At 47.8% G+C, this 23,869-nt stretch overlaps 1 protein-coding gene across 5 annotated transcripts in view; it reads left to right on the top strand.

The window, feature by feature from the left end:
- ppp1r32 (protein phosphatase 1, regulatory subunit 32) overlaps nucleotides 1-23,869 on the top strand; it is a 282,513-nt gene that overhangs the window by 220,813 nt on the left and 37,831 nt on the right. The window contains exon 15 of one of the 5 annotated variants that reach the window (XM_038807695.1): nucleotides 22,782-22,846. The exons of the other annotated variants lie outside the window; for them this stretch is intronic. The gene's annotated coding sequence lies outside the window, so the exon portion shown is untranslated. Of the gene's footprint in view, nucleotides 1-22,781; nucleotides 22,847-23,869 lie in introns of those variants that run through there. 5 annotated transcript variants of the gene reach the window in all.

The raw sequence follows: 23,869 nt of genomic DNA, 5'->3' as shown, positions 1-23,869 counted from the left end.
TGTTTGCTGAGTTGTAACTATATGAATTTAAACAGTTCACTCACTACCATGTTTTGTTATGCTATTGACATGGCATAAGCTGCTTCTTTGATGTGCACTCTGACAAAGGAAGGTTCAGACTTGGAGGTAGCTTTCACACATTTATTAAACTGTTAACGATTCTCCTACTTGGATTCGACTCTCCTGTTAATCCTGCTATAGCTACTCAGACTGATGAACCAGTCTGCTACAATCCACGTGGTGGGAGTGATGAGTTTCAAATCAACCCTGTGTACTCACTAAGTGTCTCCACTGGAAAGAGGACGATCATGTGTGCTGTGTCCTTTAATATGGGCTGGTGTAATGCCTCTCTGTGGTAGTGTCACCTCTGTGCGTGTCGTGAATGCCCATTGGTCGTGTCCTATCTTACTGGCCTATTGGTTAAATGTCTGTGTGCCATGTCTCTGGTGCTCCCTCTAGTGTCTATCTAGTCTACGTGTATTTACATTAAGCCCTTGTGTATTTACAGTGATGCATATCACCACATAGGCTGCATGAGACGCTGGATCCACCGAAATGTGGTTGACTCTTAATATTGATGGGACAGTGGTTAGCACTGCTGCCTTACAGCGCCAGGGACCCAGGTTCGATTCTGGCCTTGGGTGACTGGTGCTTGTCTGTGTGGAGTTTGCTTCTTCTCCCCATGACTGTATGGGTTTCCTCTGGGCACTTTGGTTTCCTCCCGCAGTACAAAGATGTGCTGGTTAGGTGGATTGTTCATGCTAAATTGCCCCTTAATGTCCAGAGATGTACAATTTTGGTGGGGTTATGGGTATAGGGTGGGAAATGGTGCCAGGTAGGGTGCTCTTTCGGTGCAGTCCCGATGGTCTGACTCGCCCCCCTCTGCACTGTAGGAATTCTGTAGTTCTGTAGTTTTGGGTGGCAGGGTGGCACAGTGGTTAGCACTGCAGCCTCACAGCACCAGGGGCCCAGGTTGGCTTCGAACCTCGGGTGACTGTCTGTGTGGAGTTTGCAGGTTCTCCATGTGTCTGCATGGGTTTCCTCCGGGTGCTCACGTATCCTCCCATAGTCTAAAGATGTACAGGTTAGGTGGATTGGCCATGTTAAATTGCTCAGTGTCCAAAGGTTGGTTGGGTATACAGGGATGAGATTGGGTATTGAGCCCAGGTATGGTTGCCTTTCAAAGTGTCGGTGTAGACTCAATGGGCCGAATGGCCTCCTGCACTGTAGGGATTCTATGATTCTATGAGTAAGGGAATCAAGGGTGACACGGAAAGGACAGGTGTGTGGATGTGAGAAATGTCAGATTAATCATGATCCTATTGAATAGCGAAGCAGATGTTTGGGGCCGAACAGCCCACTCCTGTTTCTATTTATAATGGTCTTAAAGTCTAATCCCATGCCATATGTATACATCCAAATTGCATAATTATGGTTTCAAAGGTGTTCTGTTACCTCTCCTGAGCAGTAAATAATACACTAAAATCAGGACACACAAAGAAGCTGATAAAATGTGCGGTTGTATTGATATGATTTATTATGGCAAGGCCTTTGTTGTCGCTTACATCTGTTTAGAAATGAATATTTTCACTGAGTTGGAAAAGCTTTATGCAAATTGCAGCCCTCAGGCTGCAATCACACTGCATGCAGTAAGTATAGAACACATGGGATTTGTTATAGAATGTTACATTGCAACACATTATTTGTCCACTGTTCTGCTGCTCCACGGGTAGTTTGGGTACTGTTGAGAGGCTAGCATTGGCTTCACGTGAAACACAATCGATTCCAATGAGAAATGGTGCCGGATTCGCTGGGTCCATGACTGACAGGCTGCAGCCGCATATACACACTGCACTCCCCACACGCACCATCCCAGCCAACAAGATAGCAGTGAGGAGAGTGACCCCAATATTCACCGACACCAAGCTATAGAGGTGGTTGACGCTGTACCTCATCCTGGGAAGGAGGTTGCCAGCTGCCACCATTTGCCGTGCCTGGGCGGTGTTGGCACAGGTGCTAGGCGTCGTCAGCAACACTGTCTGCACTGGCCAGCAGTGCCGGAAAAAACTGTCCGAGCTCCTCGGGGCAGCCGAGGTGAGTCGGCAACACTATGCCCCTGCCACTAACCCCCGTCCCACACACCCGTAATCATAACTCCATCCCACAAACTGGAGGGCAGCCGAACCCCGACCCTGCACCACATGCCGGCACCCATACCGGCCGCCATGATTGAGTGCTGTGGCCCCTGGAGCCACCAGCTACCAACCTCCTGGGGTGTAAGCGTCGGACTGTCTAACATTGTGCATTTTCTGTCCCCCCCAGCCCCACCCCAAGAGAAGGCCGCACATAACCACCGGGAGCAGGAGAAACCTGGAGGGAACCGCCGGACCTGCGGCCCCTGACAGAGGGAACCTCGACATTGTCGCCGGCCAGGAATAAAGCGAGGTCGCCAGGGTGGAGGCTGGCCGTGGGCAACGAAGTGATACCCTGCTGAGCTGCGGCTCCCTGTGACACGTATGCCAACACCCCACTGCCTCACCTCACACCACTCTCGCCACTCCCCCCACGCTCACCCCCACACCATTCTCACCCTTACCCCTAGACTATTCTCACCACCCCCCACACCACTCTCACCCTCACCCCCCATCCTCACCATTACCCCCCTCCCCTCATCCCTCACCCCCACTTCCATCCCCCAGCCCGCGGTCTAATCATGCATCTTGTTTTGTGTCTTGCAGGACCTGCTGGTGATGGGGCGGGTTCGTCTGGCATCCCCCGCCGCCAGCCAGTGCCACAGCCGGAGCCGCCCCTGAGCCAAGCACCGACGAGGAGAGCAGCTCAGATGGCAGCACGAGACACTAGATACCCTGGATGGTCTGGATGGTGACACAGATTTTCCATCACAGCTGTCTCCAACACCCTCCATCATCCCGGAGACACTCACCTCGGTTGGGCACTTTAGTGAAGAGGCTCATGGGACACTCTCTGGTGCACACCACACAGCTGCTCCGGTACATCAGGTGGAAGTAGAAATTCCTGAGGGGGCGGACGGTCGGAGGGCAGGCCGACCTGAGGAACTAGCTGCCACCAAACGAGTTTCGGGCCTCTCCAACGGACAACGTCATCGATTGACGAGATGCAGTCACAGAGCCAGGGACTACATGAGGGGTTGTCAGCGAGCATCCAGCACCTGCAGGTGCCAGTGGAGGAGTCCAACCATGTGCAGCAGCAGGAGGTGGTGCTGAAAATGTGTGCCGCCAAGACCAAAACCGCACGGGTGGCATCCGCGGTGGAGGTATTGGGAGCGACGGTTTTGGCTATGGATCAGCATGCCCAAGGCCTGGGGCATTCTTTTTAGGCGCTGCCTGTGGCCCAGGACAGGGTTGCCGCCTCACAGGCAACCATGTGCCAGAGCCACCTGGACATTGCTGTGGCGCTTCTGAACATGGCCCAGTCACAGCAGGCCATGGCTGGGAACATCGGCGGCATTGCCCAGGCACTGGCTGTCGTGGCGCAGACATAGAGAGAGGTGGCCCAGTCCCATAGGGAGGTGGCGCAGTCACTGGCTGATGTGACAGACTCAGAAGGTGGTGGCACAGTCAATGGATGATGCGGCGTAGTCCCTGACGGAGATGGTCCACTCACTGTGCTTCACGGCCACGAGCATGCAGACCCTGGTGAAGACCAGGGCGTCACTCCAGGACCAGCAGTGACAGGTGGCTGGGGAGGCTCAGAGCATAGTTCTGCTCACAGCCCGTCCAATAGAGTAGCCCAAGGGAGATGGAGGTGACGGGGCCCATGCAGGTGCTGATGGGGCCTGTGGAGGTGACACCTGCAGGGGAGGTGCCGGAACACCTCACCGCATTTCTAAACAGATGTAAGATACACCAAAGGGACTGCCTCGCCTCCTGTCCCTGGCGCATCTGGTGCGCAGGGGGCAGAACAGAGCAGCATCACACACCACCTGGGACATCCGAGCAGCAGCCAGGGCCATCCAGGTCCGATCACCCCAGATGACACCCACCAGTGGGGACCCAGGTTGCAGGTGGGAATCACAGAAGGCCGCCTCCATTCCTGATGTACCGTCTGGGGATCCACCAAGCGTTAGGGTCTATAAGGCCAGAAAGTTCGACACCAGTTAAATTGGCACCAGTGCAGGGCACAGCTTAGTGATAGGGCTAGGGCACAAATCTGTATGTGCATTGTCACATTAAACATATGCTCACACTGTTACAACCTGCCTCAGAGCTCTGTCGGAACGGTGTGAGAGGTGGGCTGGTCTGGGCTGGCCAGAGAGCGGGTGCGGGGATGGGGGGAATAGACAAACATTGTGCGTAGCCTGGGCTCTCAACTCTCCCATTCGACCACCCCCATCACTGTCACCTCAGGGATTCGATGGGACTGTGTGATGGAATAGCTAGCTCGCATGCAGGGATCACCGAGGTGGACAGTGGAAAGTGCTACCATGGGCAGGAGTCAGATATTGTCAAACGATGCAGAACACCAGAGTCCATCACAGAGCGGGTTGTCATTATCCTCCATCCCATGGACCAGACCCATTGTTGCTCACAACCCAGGGTCTGCACCTCCTAGTGCTGCAGATATCTATCACAGGGGTGGGGAGGGGGGTGGGTTGCAGAGTCCCTGCCGCTTCCCAATTCCCCCCCCTCAACCAGTTAGTGAACCTGGAACCGGAGCGTCCCGTGCGCGTTGGGCAATGCGCACACATTGTGTGGCTTCCTATGCCTGCCTGGGTCCCATATTCTGCCCCTCCCTTGCATCCTCCTCATCGGACGAGGTGTGGCATTCACCCTCCTCCTCCAGCACGTTGCCCCACTGCTGTGCGATGTTGTGGAGGACACAGAGTGCTGTCACTATGCAGGCGATCCTCTCAGCATGATACTGGAGAGGGCTGATACTGAGCATTCCCGGCACATGAACCGCATCTTCAGGAGGCCGAGGCGCCGCTTGATCACGCCCCTGGTTGTGGCATGGGTGTCGTTACAGCGGGTCACAATGCCCGGATATCGGGCACAAACATGCATGATGTGCAGCTGATGGTGACAGACCAGCTACACGTTCATCAAGTAGAACTCCTTTCAGTTTGCCTAGAGTGGCCTGACTTCGTTGGGGAACACAAATTCTGTGAAACACCCCCTGAACCCAGGGCATGCTCGGCCACCCTGATGGGCTCTGTCCACATTGAAGTGGATGTATTGTGGCGACAGGGCATATAGGGCCTCCGTGACGGTGTGGATGCACCTATGCACGAGGTATGTATGATCACAGACAGGTACCCACTCGGCTCCTGGAAGGACCCCGTGGCGTAAAAGTTCGGAAGACTGTCACCTTAACGGCCACCGGGAGTGGGTGTTCTCCCCAATACCCTCGCGGTGCCAGGTGTGCCATAATCTGGCAGATATGTCGCACTATCTCTTTGTTCAGCTGGAGTCTTCGGCATGCCCGGTCCGACAGGTCCTTGAACGACTAGCTCTGCCAATGCATATAAAGCCTCATGCGGCGCCTCCTTGGCACCTTCTCCTCCTTGGCTTGTTGGGCTGCTGGCTCCCCATCCTGGGTAGCTGCCTTCTGTTCCACTGGGGGAGGCTCCACTGCTGCACGTTCCGTTGCTGCATGTTCTTTTTTTTTTTTTTAATAAACAATTTTATTGAGGTAGTTTTTGGCTTTATAAACAGTTACAGACATCATCAGAAAGGAAGCAAAAAAGGCAAAAATGTGCAAACATCCACGTTCTTTCAATACTTCCACCGTAACATATTGCACAAGCCCGCTCCCCTCCCATCGGTACTACCCGCCATATTTTCCCTCCTACTCTACTCTAACCCCCCCCCCCCCCCCCCCCCCTGCTGACGCTCACTCTCCCGCAAAGAAGTCAATAAATGGTTGCCACCTCCGGGTGAACCCCTGCACAGAACCCCTCAAGGCGAACTTGATTTTTTCCATCCCCAGGAAACTCGACATGTCCGCTAGCCACCACTCCGTCTTCGGGGGCTTTGAGTCCCTCCACGCCAATAGTATTCGTCGCCGGGCTATCAGGGAAGCAAAGGCCAGCACATCGGCCTCTTTCTCCCCCTGGACGCCCGGGTCTTCCGAAACCCCAAAAATTGCCACCCCTGGGCTCATCACCACCCTTGTTTTTAGCACCTGGGACATGACCCCCGCAAATCCCTCCCAGTACCCCCTCAGCTCAGGGCATGCCCAAAACATGTGAACATGGTTCGCTGGTCCTCCCGCACACCTAGCGCATTTGTCCTCTATCCCGAAAAATTTGCTCATCCGAGCCACCGTCATATGGGCCCGGTGAACGACCTTAAATTGGATCAGCCCGAGCCTAGCACATGTCGCGGTCGAGTTTACCCTACTCAGGGCCTCTGCCCACAGCCCATCCTCCATTTCCCCGCCTAGCTCCTCCTCCCATTTAAGTTTCAGTTCCTCTGTCTGGGACCCTTCCTCCCTCATGAGCACCTTATAAATACCCGAGACTCTACCCTCCCCTTCATCCCTCCCAGAGACTATTCTGTCTAGGATCCCCATTGGCGGGAGGCGCGGGAAAGATGGGACCTGTCTACGAACAAAGTCCCGCAACTGTAGGTATCTAAAATCATTTCCCCTTACCACCCCAAATTTCTCCTCCAAGCTCCTCAAACTCGCGAAGCTCCCTTCCAGGAACATATCACCCACCCTTCCCGCCCCTGCTCGCCGCCATACTCGGAACCCCCCATCCATACTGCCGGGGGCAAACCGATGGTTGTCGCAGATTGGCGCCCAGACAGACGCCCCCATCTCCCCCACATGCCTCCTCCACTGGCCCCATATCCGCAGGGTCGCCACCACTACCGGGCTGGTGGTGTACTTGGCCGGCGGCAGCGGTAGAGGAGCCGTGACCAGGGCTTCCAAACTGGAGCCCCTGCACGAAGCCGCCTCCACCCGCTCCCAAATAGACCCCGTACCCACCATCCACTTCCTTATCATAGCGATGTTGGCCGCCCAGTAATAATTGACCAGACTCGGCAAAGCCAGCCCTCCCTGCTGCATGTTCTGCTGCTGCAGCTTTCTCCTCCTTGAGCGGCGCCAGCTCGTACAGCTGCAGAACATTCGCCAGGGCTGCGGCGACTAGCAGGAAGGCCATCATTACTGGTTGTATTCCAATATCCATTATCTGCAGGAGGTGAAAGGCCAACATGTTATCATGGTGCATACCCCCATGCCCAACCAGGTCCAATGGGCTATATGGTGGACCTGGTTGGCACTGTGCGCTCTGCCCCCAAATGTCCTCCGCTCCACCATCTCCGCACCTCTGACCCTATTATTGCCCAGCACTGTGGGAACTCTGGCCCTGGTGCCCGTCCCTGATACAAGGGGTACCCGCGGCTGGCATCGCCTATGCCAGAGGCTACTTTGGGCATTGCCCTGGGTGGACTGCCTTATGTCCTGCCGGTGGGTGGTTTCCAGGTTGGGGGAAGGCAGCGGGGGAAGGTATGGTGGAGGGTGGGGTGTGGTGGTGTAGGGATGTGGACACCCATATGGCTGCCGTCACTCTGTAGAACCAGGGACCAAGGTGGTCAATGGGGTTTACGGCATGATGGCTGCCTGGCAGGCCGCGGCAATGGCGGTCCATGACTGGACACCTCCCCAGTCCCATGGGGGGTTGCGCCGGCCACACAGCTTGTTCCCCCATCACCCTTCCTCCACCCCCCACCCCCGGCCCTGGCAGGGACCACCCCCCACCACAGCCAGTGTCCGGCCCGGCAGCTCACAGTTGCACCTCTCCATGTCCTACTTCCTATCTCTCTCTCATCAGCTACGACACCACGTTCACAAGTGAACCATGCCCATCAGAAACAAAGAATAGCAGTGGCTCCGGAGAATATCGGGTCGGGCCCAATAATGATATGAGAACTGTGTTTACTGTATGTGTATTCCAGACCACATTGACGCTACTGTCAAGGTGACGGAGAATTGTGATTTGCCCGTCTGCCGCGATTTCCCAATTTTGGCATCAGCCAATGGAGAATCCCACCCAGGAAATTTTCAACCTCACATTTAGTTTTTTTTAAATTTAATCATTGGATTATTGACCAGCATTTATTGCCCATCCCTAATTGTCCTTGAGGGGGCATTTAAGAGTCAACCACATTCCTGCGGGGGGTCTGGGGGTCATATGTAAGCCAGACCAGGTAAGGATGGCAGATTTCCTTCCCTTAAGAACATTAGTGAACCAGATGGGTTTTTTTCGACAATTGTTTCATGGCCATCATTAGACTGTTAATTTCAGATTTTATTCAATACAAATTTCACCATCTGGTATTGTGGGAGTCGAACTTGGGTCCCCAAAGGATTACCCTGGCTCTCTGGATTACTAACCCAGTGGCAGTACCACTAGGCCACTGCCACTGTCAGGAAAATGGTTTTCCAACTCTCCCACTTGCTTATTTGGTAGACGCATTTTTTAAAAGTCTATTTATTGAGGTTTTACACTTTTAGAGAACAATGCAACAGACAATGCTACCAAATAATACATCACTGAAGGAAAAACATACAAAGTGGCAAAGATTAATGGGAGACTAGATGATTGGGAAATCTTTAGGGGGCAACAGAAATCTACTAAGAAAGCTATAAAGAAGAGTAAAATAGGTTATGAGAGCTGCTCAGAATATAAAAACAGATAGTAAAAGTTTCTACAAATATATAAAACAAAAAAGAGTGGCTAAAGTAAATATTGGTCCTTTCAAAGATCAGGGATATTTAATAATGGGAGATCAGGAAATGGCTGAGGAACTGAACAGGTTTTTTGGGTTGATCTTCACAGTGGAAGACACAAATAACATGCCAGTGACTGATGGAAATGAGGCTATGACAGGTGAGGACCTTGAGATGATTGTTATCACCAAGGAAGTAGTGATGGGCAAGCTAATGGGGCTAACGGTAGACAAGACCCTGATGAAATGCATCCCAGAGTGCTAAAAGAGATGGCTAGGGAAATTGCAAATGCACTAGTGATAATTTATCAAAATTCACTAGACTCTGGGGTGGTCCCAGGGGATTGGAAATTAGCAAACGTGACACCACTGTTGAATAAAAGAGGTAGGCAGAAAGCGGGTAATTATAGGCCAGTTAGCTTAACTTTGGTAGTAGGGAAGATGCTGGAATCTACCATCAAGGAAGAAATAGCGAGGCATCGGCATGGAAATTGTCCCATTGGACAGATGCAGCATGGGTTCATAAAGGGCAGGTCGTACCTAACTAATTTAGTGGAATCTTTTGAGAACATTACCAGTGCGGTAGACAACAGGGGGCCAATGGATGTGGTATATCTGGATTTCCAGAAAGCTTTTGACAAGGTGCCACACAAAAGGTTGCTGCATAAGATAAAGATGCATGGCATTAAGGGTAAAGTAGTAGCATGGATAGAGGATGGGTTAATTAATAGAAAGCAAAGAGTGGGGATAAATGGGTGTTTCTCTGGTTGGCAATAAGTTGCTAGTGGTGTCCCTCAGGGATCAGTGTTGGGCCCACAGTTATTCACTATTTACCTAGATGAGTTGGGGACTAAGTGCAATTTGTCCAAGTTTGCAGACGACACTAAGATGGTAAAGCAAAAGGTGCAGAGGATCCTGGAAGTCTGCAGAGGGATTTGGATAGTTTAAGTGAATGGACTAGGCTCTGGCAGATGGAATACAATGTTGACAAATGTGAGTTTATCCATTTTGGTAGGAGTAACAGCGAAAGGGATTATTACTGAAATGATAAAATATTAAAACATGCTGTTGTGCAGAGGGACCTGGGCGTCCAAGTGCATGAGTCGCAAAAACTTGGTTTACAGGTGCAACAGGTGATTAAGAAGGTGAATGGAGTTTTGACCTTCATTGCCAGCGTGATGAGTTTAACGGTGGTTATGCTGCAACTGTATAAGGTGTTAGTGAGACCACACCTGGAGTATTGTGTTCAGTTTTGGTCGCATTGCCTGAGAAAGGATGTCCTGGCGCTGGAGGGTATGCAGAGGAGATTCACTAAATTAATCCCAGAGTTGAGGGGGTTGGATTACAAGGAGAGGTTGAGTAGATCGGGACTGTACCCGTTGGAATTCAGAAGGATTTGGGGGGATCTTATAGAAACATTATGGGGAATAGATAGGATAGGTGCGGGGAGGTTGAACTAGGGGGCACAGCCTCAAAATAAGGGGAAGTACATTTAGGAGTTTAGGAGGAACTGAGTTTAGGAGGAACTTCTTCACCCAAAGGGTTGTGAATCTATGGAATTCCCTGCCCAGTGAAACAGTTGAGGCTCCTTCATTAAATGTTTTCAAGATAAAAATAGATAGTTTTTTTTGAAGAATAAAGGAATAAAGGTTATGGTGTTCGGGTAGCAATGTGGAACTGAGTCCACAAAAGATCAGCCATGATCTCATTGAATGGCGGAGCAGGCTCGAAGGGCCAGATGGCCTACTCCTGCTCCTGGTTCTTATGTTGTAAGCAATAAGAAAAAAACAGCTTAACATACATGAGTACAGAATGGAACAGAGGAACAACATCACAACTGGCTCAATACAATCATTGGACAAAACTGAATACTCAAATGGCCCCACCAAAGACCAAGGGAGGAGCAGGATAAAGTCATAAAGACATGATAAAATGCTGCACATCCTCCTACGCTGCAAAGTCATAAGAAATCAAGCTAAATTTCCTGCGGCGGGATCGGTGCGCACCAACGTACAACTTTCTTGACTCCAGCAGCAGCAAAGGCATCTACGGTCCATCACAGCCTCTCCTTCTCGAATATCGCACCCATCTGCACCCCTGTAGAAGCAAAGAATGGATTAATCGTACCCACACTTGTGAAAAACAAAAGAAAATGCACAAGACCCGTAGTTCTAAGGGGAATTACACACATGCCGCACAACGCAATGTAACCCAATCCAGGCCCAGAGCAGAGACAAAACCATTCCATACATTTGTGGAGAGAGGACCAGCAACAGCCTATTCGGATTATGATCAAACTTTCAGTGTCTCACACAGAAGAAATTAATAGAAGGAACTAAGAACAATAACCACCAGAACTAACCCATCGGATACGAAAGGATCAGACCCAACTCAGCCCACATACTTTCCTGGCATCTACCAAGCACCCACCAATGAAGAGAAGAACAGGCTTCTCCATCAATAAGAAGCCAACCAACCCCTCAAGGGGATAACAGGATACCACCAAACACAGAACTTGGCTCACCCATGTCCCTGTGTACCCAGGAAGTAAACCCAGCCTCGCAGGATAACCCCCCCCCCCCCCCCCCCCCCCCCACATTCCACCATCTTGCAGGCCCTCCCAAAAGTGTACTCCTTAGGCCTCCAGGGAAACAGGACACTAGCCATATCACCGGGCCTGGCCTAGTCCAGCACCACCCAAAACACAAGAATATACCCCCAGGACCTCCAACACACCCCAAAAACCTACACCCCCAGCCAAGCCCACACCCTTCCAATCCCATCCAGGCCAAACACCATCCCTACTCACACTAAAAAGGAAAGGATAATTCCTCCCGCCTAAGCTGAAAGGAACCCCAAGCCGGGGAGTGGAAGAACCATCAAGATACCCAGCAATTGGGTGGCCTGGGAGGGAAGGCCTATTCCCTCCTCCCTGGGACCACCAGGAAACACGCCCTCTTGAACCACCAGGTCAGAACGCGATAAGAACCAGCGTAATACTCACCCAGATGAAGAAAAGAAGAGAAAAAGAACCCCAAGAAGGGAACACCTAGACTAACACAAAGCAACCCAGATACAAAAGATTGCCAGAGCAACCCTGCTCCCCAACAACAAACCTAAATAACGGTCCCCCCTGCACCATTTATACACATCACATTCTAATAATTCAAGAGAGGAATAAAGAGAGAGATCCAATCAGAGAAAAAAACAAATCAACCCCAGGAAAAGTCAGGAGTCCAATCCCCCCCAGGATAAAAAAAGTCTGCCCAGGCCACCAAAGGATAAAAACACAGATACTTAAATACAGTAAAATAAATAAATACAAAAAAGAACGCCGAAACAGATTAGCTGTAAATGAGCCGGCTCCACTCATCTTCTTTAGAAGGCGTGAAATTATGCCCAAATCAGACTTCTCATAATCAACTCAATCCGATTTTGCGAGATCAGGATAGTCGACAAATGACACAGGCCATCACGCTCACCTTTTGCACTCTCCTGCAGGAAAAAAGACAGCAACAATATTGAACAACATGATCAACAGCAAGTAATGTTCAGCACGGTTGCATAGTGGTTAGCACGGTTGTTTCACATCTCCAGGATCCCAGGTTCGATTCCCGGCTTGGGTAACTATCTGTGCGGAGTCTGCACGTTCTCCCCGAGTCTGCGTGGGTTTCCTCCGGGTGCTCCGGTTTCCTCCCACAGTCCAAAGATGTGCAGGTTAGTTGGATTGGCCATGCTAAGCTGCCCTTAGTGTTCCCAAAGTTTGGGTGGGATAACGGGGATGGGATGGAGCTGTGGGCTGGGGTAGGGCGCTCTTTCCAAGTGCCGGTGCAGACTCAATGGGCTGAATGGCTTCCTTCTGCACTATAAATTCTATGTCAATGAACAGAAGAATCGCAGGACAAACTGCAAGATAAATATATTTTCCATGTTGCATGGGAAGGCAAAGGAAAAAGCAGGATCAACGAAAACTCTTCAGGAACAATGATCGAAACACAAGATATCATCATTTCTATCATAAAATCTCAGTGATGTTCAGGCAGATCACAGCCTTGGACCCGGCCGAGGGGAATGACTCGATCGGCTCAGCCACCTCTGAGCCCTTGCGACAACCATCGAGAATAGGACAATGCATGATCAGTGATTGACGGTCCCAATCGACCCCTTGCCTCAAAGACAGGATATGATGCTGTGCTGCATCATATCGGACACACCCCACCTCCAAAATAGATTACCAAAGCATGACAGCCAATTTTCAAACTTAATCAGAAATTCACTTTCTGCCTCTCACCAGGAACCAGACTCGAGGGCACACTCCACCCAGCCCCCAGGTTAGACAACACACCATGCAGCAGGATCTCGACAACACGGATGTGATCCCTCACCAAGGGAAGCGCTCTTCCGAGTGTAAGAACCTTCTCATGCACCTCCACCACTTTCTTAAAAGTGCCCTGCAGTTCTTCCAAGTGAGCTCTGATGACCTGCACCGCAAAGCCGAGATCTTCACCCAGGACAGCATTTTCGACAGCATTTTCAATGGTGCCCATCATCCAGATGTACACAGCAGCAACTGTAAACTGGGCCCCACCCCAGCCCACTCTGACCGCCACGAACAAACGAGGATATTAACATTTTATTTTAGTTCTTCCTCACAAAAATATCAATCAAGAACTTCCAGGAACATAGCACAAGTTATGTAAGCCAAGAAAAAATAAATATAAAATGTACACCAGGATGAAATAATGGAGCGGAGCTGGAGGTCGTGCAAATTTGACCGCTCTGGCGCACACATCAATCCCCCAACTACACTTGCAGCCCCCTCACCACCCAACCACCCGATCCAACCCCTGACTATCCCCCTCAGCCCCAATGACCCTTACCACCTGCTGACTATCCCTTGACTACCTCACCCCCAACTACCACTGTTTGCTTCCAACTGTCCCACCGTACCCCCAACTGACTACCCAACTCCCCGATCCATCCTACCCAAGCTCCTGAGCCATTCTATTCCCATCAACTTAGCTGACACTCTTTGTTTCCCCCTCGCTTTTCAAAGTGTCTGGGGCCTTTAAACATAAGTGCTTTATGACAGCTCGTGCTGTAAAAAGGGAATGTGCCTTCAGTTCTCCTGACTCTGCTGCCATGCACTAAAGAGTCTCAGAAACCGGTATGCTTCACATTTCCGAAGAGACCTGAGTTGGAAGGTCATGTGAGAAATGTGAAGCTCCTGACCAAATTGAATTGGACATCCTGAATTCTCCCTCTGTGTACCTGAATGGGCGCCGGAATGTGGCGACGAGGGGCTTTTCACAGTAACTTCATTGCTGTGTTAATGTAAGCCTACTTGTGACAATAAAGATTATTATTAAAAAAAGTTGGATAAAAAGGAGCGGAATGGCAATTCGACTGTGATCGCCCTCCTTGGAGGGTCTGGCCCACCAGTATTTAGCAATGACTTAATTAATGTGACAGATCCAAATTTGACAATGGCACAAAAATAGATGGAATGGTAAACAGTTTGGATGGAAGCATGAATTTGCAGAGATATTGATCAATTGTATAATTGGGTCAAACTGACAAATTGTTTACAATACAGGAAAATGTGAAGTCATCCACTTTCAGCTGAAAATGAATTGAACAGGGCACCTTCTAAATGGTGAAGAGCTAGAAACAGTTGAGGTCCAAAGCGGTTTGGAGGTCTAAGTTAAGGGTTTATTAAAATAGGTAGAGAAAATAATCAAAAAGGTAAATGGAATGCTAGTCTTTATATCAAGAATACAAGAGGGTCAAATTACTGCACAAAGGACCCGATCAAACGGCTTTGTCGCACCAGACTTGTTGACACAACGAGGCTGTTAAATCTCACGAGAGGCTTCTTTCGAGATTTGCGATGCTCGAAACACCCCGCGAGATCTAACAAGACCTTGCGAGATGCCACAGTCTGGATCTCACCTCGCCATTAGGCCCATTTAAACATGTTGGTGCCCGATTCTCCAGAGGCCTGAGAATGAACACCCACGCATGGGAGACATTGCCATGGCGCCGTTTAGCACTGGTCCACACAAATGAGGGGGGTGTGGTGGTGGTGGGGGGGGGGGGGGGGGGGGGGGGGGTGGGGGGGGGGGTGGGCAATGGCAGGTATCTGGAGTTCTGCCACAGAGGAATTCTGATATCATTGATTGGCGGACAGGCTTGAGGGACCATAAGGCTCACTCCTGTTCCTCTGCTATCAAGAGAAAAGGAAATACCGAATGCAAGTCAGTTTTTCCTGTGTGACACAGCTGTGCTCAAAAGCATTCTGCTGCATGTACTATTGGCTGTAATTCAGTAGCGACCTGAAAAAAGGAAGACAGTTACACTTGCAAAATTGAAGAGAGAATTGCCAAAAAGTTCACTTCAGTAGTGTTCATTTCTGAGTAATACTTATTCCCTTTTGCAACCTGCCATAGAAAATCTATACCAATTAGTATGTATCATGCAAAACGGAATTGTGTCGTGAGTGGGATTATTGTATATTTGTCATTTCATAAATTGAGTGGATGTTTCACTGCATTAGGTTCTTTAAACCATTTTAGAATAAGTCATGTGTCCTTTCTTACAGTCTCCACACCCGCAGCTTCTGGAAGGCTGTGGCACTGTCAGCTTCACTCAATATTGGACTGAGCCAATGCTTATTGTGTTGCTTCACCTCAGCATATTTAAAGAAATGAGAACATATGTTTGTTCAATGTGGAAGCGGTTACTGAACAGAGTCGCAGGAGCACAGGGTTGGGCAGCACGGTAGCATAGTGATCAGCACAATTGCTTCACAGCTCCAGGGTCCCAAGTTCGATTCCTGGCTTGGGTCACTGTCTGTGCGGAGTCTGCACGTTCTCCCCATGTGTGCGTGGGTTTCCTCTGGGTGCTCCGGTTTCCTCCCACAGTACAAAGATGTGCAGGTTAGGTGGACTGGCCATGCTAAATTGCCCTTAGTGTCCAAAATTGCCCTTAGTGTTGGGTGGCGTTACTTGGTTATGGGGATAGGGTGGAGGTGTGGGGTTGGGTGGGGTGCTCTTTCCAGGAGCCGGTGCAGACACGATGGGCCGAATGGCCTCCTTCTGCATTGCAAATCCTATGAAAAAAAAAGTTCAGTTGATGAAATTTTAACAAAAGAATAAAACATTTATTAAACAAGAATGCCAACTTACCCCACTCCTTTTCCCTAAAATATACCTTTACAGACATATATGGATTTATAAAGATAGCACAAGTTACTAAATCTACCTTCTACTCTAATGTTCTCAGTAAATACACAGTCCATGTAAACCAATAGGCAAATCATGGTTGGACACCTCACACTTCAAACTAAATGACAGGTGCCACTCAAAACGATTTCTACAGATTTCTCGTCAATTCCACTCAGGCTCTTGCCACACTGTGAGGCAACTGGTCTCACTGGAACTCTGTCTTTCACACAAGGGGTTTCAATCTCTGTTCTCGAGGAACACACTTTAAATCTTCTCTCAAGCTACTTTCTTTCGATGACTTCACTGAATATCCACTCCACCTCTAGGGTTTCAACTTCTTCCGGTATTCCTCTGCCCGTGAGCTTTCTCTCCACACAGTCGATACTCAGTAATGTCAACAGAACACCACTCTTTCACAGGCCTTATTAAGGTATCACCAACCTTTGGGTTAACTTGGATCTTTGGCATATCGCAAGCTCACTTAACTTCCTGTCAGCTTTCTGCAGCTTTGCCCTTTTTGGAGTCTCTGTTCCTCACTCTCAGCTTCAGTGAACAGAACTGTTTTTCAGATTCCTGTTCTTTATTACTTTAATTAGAAGCTTTTCTTGGAACTTGATCTGTTCCTCACTCTGGTTTGAAGACCTTTCCCTATTCTTTTGTCTGGGGCCTGCAATGTGCAGTCTCCCTTTATGTCCTGCTAGAGAGAGACTTAAAACTTTTCCCTGCACCTCAGAGCATTATCACCAACTGAAGTGAAACTGCTTTTTGCTGCCTCCATGGGCCCATTGTTGCTCGGCAACAATCCAGTTTTTTAATGCCCTATACCCTGGCCTTGGGTGTCTGTCTGTGTGGAGTTTGCACTTTCTCCCGTGTCTGCGTGTGTTTCCTTCATGTGCTTTGGTTTTCTCTCAATGCCCAAAGATGTGCAGGTCAGGTGGGGCTATGGAGTTACGGGGATAGGGTAGGGGAGTGGGCTTGGGAAAAGTGCTGTTCCAGAGGGTCAGTGATGACTCAATGGGCCAAATGGCCTCCTTCTGCACTGCAGTAATTCTATGGTTCAATTTGCTTTAGGGTCATAAAACCTCATTACAACGCAGGCATCTAAACAAACTAACAAACGTGCAGCAACATTTAAAAATTAAGCTAAAATTTTAAAATTTCCAACACAAAAATACAAATATAAATTATCTAAACTATGTCTATTTTCTAATGCCAGGAAGTAAACGAATTAACATTTATTGCACCCTTTCTAAAGCAGGTATATCCTTCTCTCAGTCAGGAGCCAAAACTGAACATGGTCTCACAAAGCTTTATTTAACTACAGCTGTACTTCCTTATGCTTATAGTCCAGTGTCTGAATGTTAAAAGCTAATATACCATTTGCCTTTGTAATTACTTGTAAATACATGTTAATTTTCTATGATTTGTATAAATGCATGCCTAAATTCCTCTGAATATCCTCACAGTTTACATTCCCACCCTGCCTTGTATCATCATATAACTTGGATACATTACACGTGGTCCATTCATCTAAATCTTAGATTGTAATTGCAGATCCCTCCAGCACCCCAGTCATTGCCTCCTGCCAATCTGAAAATTATCCACTTAATCCTACTTTTTGTTTTTGCTTGTTAACCGATCAAGTAACCAATCCTAATTGCATAAAGAAAGACTTGTATTTAAACAGGGCTGGATTTTGTTTTCACGGGAGGGGTCCCACTTAATGGGCTCAGAAACGGGGGCAACTCCATTCAACGGACTGCAGGATCCAGCGTTGCACCTTCTCAGAGGTACCAATTGGACGACTGCCCCTAGTAAGTCTGCCACCAGGAGCTGCCAGCCATTTGGAGGTCCGGAAGCTCAATAATATCAACAATGTCAGTGGGAAGTGCTGGGATTGCACCTGTAAGGATAGGGTGTAATGGTAAGCCAGTGCACTCACAACCAGTTAAATGTGGTCTGAGGGTGCCAGGGACAGTCAGGAAGGCCAGAGATTGTGGTGACATTGTGGAGGCTGGTAGGGGTGGTTGGCAACTGCAGGTGGAGCCATTGCTGCAGAGGCACCCATTGGCACCAGGGCGGTTGCTCCATGAGCCAAATAATGCCCAAACAGGAGCGCCCCTAACCCCACCGGATGGCCGTTATGGTGTATCTGGCGTTTTGTTACCTGATGATTTCCCCACCACTGGCATTAAGCCAACAATGGCAGGAAGATGCCCTTAGTCGACCACTTAAGTGACTCAATTTAGCCTGTGGATAAGAGGATGGGTTATCGACCGGTTTTCCTTCTGTGGCAGAATGACATGGCTGCAGGAAGATAATCAGCACTTCATCATGCCTGCTTAGGCATTTTACACTCCTCCCACCTCCAAACTCACCCAAAATGGCCCAGTAAAATTCTGCCCCATCTTTTCCATCAACAGAACATCCCAAATTGCTTTACAACCAATGTAATACTTTTGAAGTTTAGTCACCGTTGCAAAGTGGGAGATGCAACAACTATATTTGTGCACAGCAAGGTCATATACAAAAATAAATTTGATAATGACAAGTTAAATGTATTAATGATGCTGGTTGAGGAACTATTTATATTTAATATAAATTTAACTGATAAAGGAAATAAATAATTTTCAATTGCAAATGAGCAGATAGTGCGCTTTGCATGCTATGCCTATTAGTGCCAGTTGTCTAGAGTCCGAAAAAGCAGTGCTCCGATTCTATGATAATACGTTCTGAAAATGAAAGAAAATCCTTAGTGCCATTGATCATTCGTTCTCCTTATGAATAACTCAATAAATCAAAAGTAAAATTTTAATAAATAGAGCAAATAATCTTGGTCAGGTAACTCCAATTATAAAATCATGTTTTGCACGTTGCCTCTTCTCTCTTTAAGGGGCTGGTTTAGCTCACTGAGCTAAATCGCTGGCTTTTAAAGCAGACCAAGCAGGCCAGCAGCACGGTTCGATTCCTGTACCAGCCTCCCCGGACAGGCACCGGAATGTGGCGACTAGGGGCTTTTCACAGTAACTTCATTGAATCCTACTCGTGACAATAAGCGATTTTCATTTCATTAAAGTATTAACTTATTTTCCTCTTCTGCCCTGGAAGCACAGACTTAGGCTGCCAGGCACCCCTCTAGTACTGGTACAATTGGCTATTCTTCATGCATGAACCAAGGCAATACTGTTGATAACTTGGTGGGTGCGGGTGGTGCGGAAGCATTAAAATCAAGGCCAATACTACCCTCACTTAATATTAATGTGGAACTGTCATTGGATAGCCATCAGAAGAGAGGGAGTGCGAGCTGAATTTTTTTCCCTCCTTGCACTGCAGAATCATATTGATTGTCACGCAAATGTAATCAGGTTGAACCCTACTTCAGCATTTGCAGCTAAGAAATAGAGCATGCAGGGTCTTTAGTATTCCTCTTTATTTAGATCAGTTGTGCAAAGATTCATCATTATATATGTGTGGGTGTACATGTGCGTAAAAGTCACAGTAGATCTCTCTACACGGGTGTTGAATGTTAAATGAAAAGACACATACCAATTCAGAATTGAAGTCAAAGTCAAATTAAAACCAGAATCATTTTATGGAGAAAATTGTTATTGGATTGCTAGTTTTTTAATGTCAGTGCTATTTTGTTTTCATTGATTAATGCATTTCACTTGGCAACAATGGGACTCACTCTTATGTTTAGCATACATGATTCTTAATCCAGTGCGTTAACACCACCCTAGTATTGAAACTGCAATATTCCGATAAACAGAAACATAACTGGTACAGGCTTGGAGGGCCGAAGGGCCTATTCCTGTGCTGTATTGTGAATTGTATAAAGATATCCAGAATGAAACCCTCTGACCCCAGTTACAATGAAATAACTCATTCTGAGAAGCAACTGTGATGCTTTCCAATCATTTACTAATTTTCTTATACTCTCTGATTGCTTGTGACATTATTAGCAGTGAGTCAGAGGTTACATTATTGGAAGAAAGAATTTGCCAGGGATGGGGAAGGCGTGATTCCACTAATAGAAATTGGAAATATACTTCTGACAAATGCATTTAGACTGAGAGCAAATTTGTCTATCTGACATTTCACGCTGATAAACAGGCGATTCTCTGTTCCACCGATAGCACACCCACTCGCACGGGTTTCCCGGCAGCGTGGGGTGGCCACAATGGGAAATCCCATTGGCAGGTGGCAGGAATGGAGAATCCCGCAGCTGGCGAGGGCGCGCCGCCCAGGAAAACTAGGGGTTGGTTTAGCACACTGGCTTTTAAAGCAGACCAAGCAGGCCAGCAGCACGGTTCGCTTCCCGTACCAGCCTCCCCGGACAGGCGCCGGAATGTGGCGACTAGGGGCTTTTCACAGTAACTTCATTGAAGCCTACTTGTGACAATAAGCGATTTTCATTTTCATTTTTTTCATTTTCAAAACACGGCTGGCCGACTGGAAAATTCAGCCCAGTGTTTTTGAAGTGGTCCACTGGTCACCTGTGAGCCACAAAATAGCGTCCGGTACTTCTGCCCCTAATAGGCGGGAACCTTATTTGAATATTGAAATTATGGTCCTATTTTGGTTTTAGAACCCTGGCACAATTTTGAGTTGCCAATGGGTAGACCGTGTGCTTTGCATGGTATATCTAATGGTGCTGGATGTATAGAGTTCTAACCAGCAGTGCTTCAATTCCATGTTAAGCCATTCTGAAAATGAAAAAAAAAATCTCAGTGTCTTTGATCAATCATGCTCATTAGGACCCCACAAAATAATCTTGCCAGCCTCTACTATGTGCTCAGTGTTCCCACCCAACCTCACACTGGGATCCCCTCTCCCATCCGTGATTTATGCTTGTCCTCAATCCAAGTTATACCCACCAATGCTCATTGTTGTGCCTCATTTGAATTAGTTCGGTGAACAATGATCTAAAGCCGTTGGGCAGGTGGTGTGATTCCGCTATTCCAGTGCCCACACTGTCCTAAGTCCGAAGGTTGAATATAGACTCCAATCTTTGATTGATTCGTCAAAAATAAATAATGGCCTCAAAGCTACTCAAGTGATTCCATTGCATTTGCACCCAATAATGTTCTGTAACATTGACCCTTCAGGCATGAACACTGCTTCATATCATAGAATTTACAGTGCAGAAGGAGGCCATTCGGCCCATCGAGTCTGCACCGGCTCCTGGAAAGAGCACCCTACCCAAGGTCAACACCTCCACCCTATCCCCATAACCCAGTAACCCCACTCAACACTAAGGGCAATTTTGGACACAAAGGGAAATTTATCATGGCCAATCCACCTAACCTGCACATCTTTGGACTGTGGGAGGAAACCGGAGCACCCGGAGGAAACCCACGCACACACGGGGAGGATGTGCAGACTCCACACAGGCAGTGACCCAAGCCAGAATCGAACCTGGGACCCTGGAGCTGTGAAGCAATTGTGCTATCCACAATGCTACCGTGCTGCCGTTAACCATCATTCCCTAGGACCTTATGTCTCTCCACTGAACCTGGTACAGACCCAATTGCCTTCCTGAACAAATCTGACTGTTTATAAAACCATTGTTTTTAATTTCCTCTTGAATCCAAAGCTTGTTTGCTTTGGATCATACTATTGGGGCTCACATGTGCCTCTGTGGATATCAGTGCAGCAAAGCTTACCAAGCAAACTTAGAAGCCACACAAACACCAGGTCCCAACTGTAGATAGGGAGCAGGAACTCCCGATTTACTGAGTCAGTTTTACTGGCTTTTCTCCTTTACCATCATTTTCCTGACATACATCCAAAAGGCATACTACTACTTAAAAAGCAAATTTCCAGAAATGACAGCTAGCTGACACAACTACATGTGTGCCATTTCATTGAAGACGCTGCTGGTCTCCCACAAATTACAGCAAGAAATCAGTGGAATTGCAATAACATTTCAGTCCTAACGTGGCTTCTTTATCCATTAAAAGTAGGTACCTGGAGATAAAGTCATTTTCTTCAGTTACCGTGGCTACATAAATAATTAACTCGGCGTAACATGTGAAAATGGTGACTGAAGACAGTGTGGCTGCAAAATCCTTTTGCGTGGCAGTGTAGGCAATTTGGCAATATGGCAATGTGTTCAATTACTGCTAAGCTGGGACGGGGGCTTTGACAGCCTTAATCTGCACTACAAATCGGAAGGGGAAAACAAATTTTAAATATTATTTTTCAGAGGTGAATGATATAATGGGAAGTCTCTGCCCCTGGAACAATATTCAAACATATGGCTGTTTTAATAAACATGAATTGTGTGAATAATTACCTCTCAGGAATTCAAGCTTTATGCTGCTTTAGCGTTTTAAATCAGAATGAAGCAATGGTACATTTAGTCTCAAGTTCTAATTGTGTGTTGCCAGTACTTTTCCATCAACCGAGTAGATTGCAATGATCCATTTTGATGTTTTTTGGTTTTTTTTAAATTTAGATTACCCAATTATTTTTTCCAATTAAGGGGCAATTTAGCATGGCCAATCCACCTACTCTGCACATTTTTGGGTTGTGGGGGCGAAACCCACGCAGACACGGGGAGAATGTGCAAACTCCACACGGACAGTGACCCAGAGCCGTGATCGAACCTGGGACCTCAGCGCCGTGAGGCGGTTGTGCTAACCACTAGGCCACCGTGCTGCCCTCCATTTTGATGTTAATCAAAAATATTCTGAAGTCACAGCCACAGATGCATACATGGATCTAATGGAATTTTTGCATATGGCTGAATTCCCAGTGGGAAGTGGGTAAGGAGGGATTATCAAAATTTCAGCTACAACAGAAGGTTTTACCTCTCTTTCGCACTTTGTAGGTGAGCTGTGGAATGTTTCCATCTATCCTTCAAGCATAAACTCACCAATCACTCAAGTAGAACTGGTAAACTATTTTGAAGTTCCTTATTCAAAAATGTACTCCATGTCTCCAGAGAGTTCTTGCTAATAAGTCTTGTTTGGCCCACTAATGATTTCCAATTATTGTGTCATGTGATAGATGTTATAACCAGGTGACAAAGGCTGAACTGGTTCCCCTCCATTCAATCTCCTTGCTTGGTCACAACAAAGGTTTTAGTTTGGTTTTCACCAGGATATGTCTTTTCCAAATCAGAATGTTTTTCACTATTTAAACTGTGAGCAATAATCAAACAAGCATTTCTTGAGTCAAAGAGCAATTATATTAATCACTAAACCTGAGATAAGAAGTACACAATGTCACACACACACCATTCAGAAATGAGGAGAATGAACATAATGTTAAGTGTAATTTTTGAGGGATAGATTTTGAACGTTGCAGCTGATTTAGGTTAGCTGGTTTCTTGGATGCGGCGGATGTGGAAGATGTTGTCATTATTATGAGATTTTGGTTCATTGGTAGGTTCCTAGATGAGTTAGTTTCTTGAACTGGGTGACATGGAAGAGAAAGGAAGAGAGAGCAGCCGTCAGCTTGTTTCCAGTGCTGAAGACTTTCTTGACAGCATCTGTGTCACTTGCAATCTCTCTCTAGTCCTTTGGTAGCCTTGTCTTGAAATGCATCACCCACTGTGTATTTCTAAGAGGTTTTGGGTGTGTCTGTCTGTGGTAACCATTGTTTCAAAGCTCAGTACTTTGCATTTTTAATGCCTCTTCCCGAGACAGTTATGAATTTCGATGAGAAATGTCTGGAAATGTCTCTCTTAAACTCCCCTGAGAGTGAGTTGATGGTTATCACATACACCTTGGAATATGGCATTGCATTTTGAATTACTTTGGCCTGTCTGAGTTGAAATTGCAAAATTTTCATTGAGTTGAAAGCCGAAAAATCATGGCCGGGATTCTCCCGCAATTGGTGGGACGGCACGATGCCGGCGCAAAGAGCGGCGCAAACCACTCCGGAGTCTGGCCGCCCGGAAGTTGCGGAATCCTC

The sequence above is a fragment of the Scyliorhinus canicula genome, chromosome 9 (genome assembly GCF_902713615.1).
Source record: "Scyliorhinus canicula chromosome 9, sScyCan1.1, whole genome shotgun sequence".
NCBI lineage: Eukaryota > Metazoa > Chordata > Chondrichthyes > Carcharhiniformes > Scyliorhinidae > Scyliorhinus > Scyliorhinus canicula.
The sequence above is the reverse complement of the archived record's forward strand: the minus strand, read 5'-3'. Positions and strand labels throughout refer to the sequence as shown.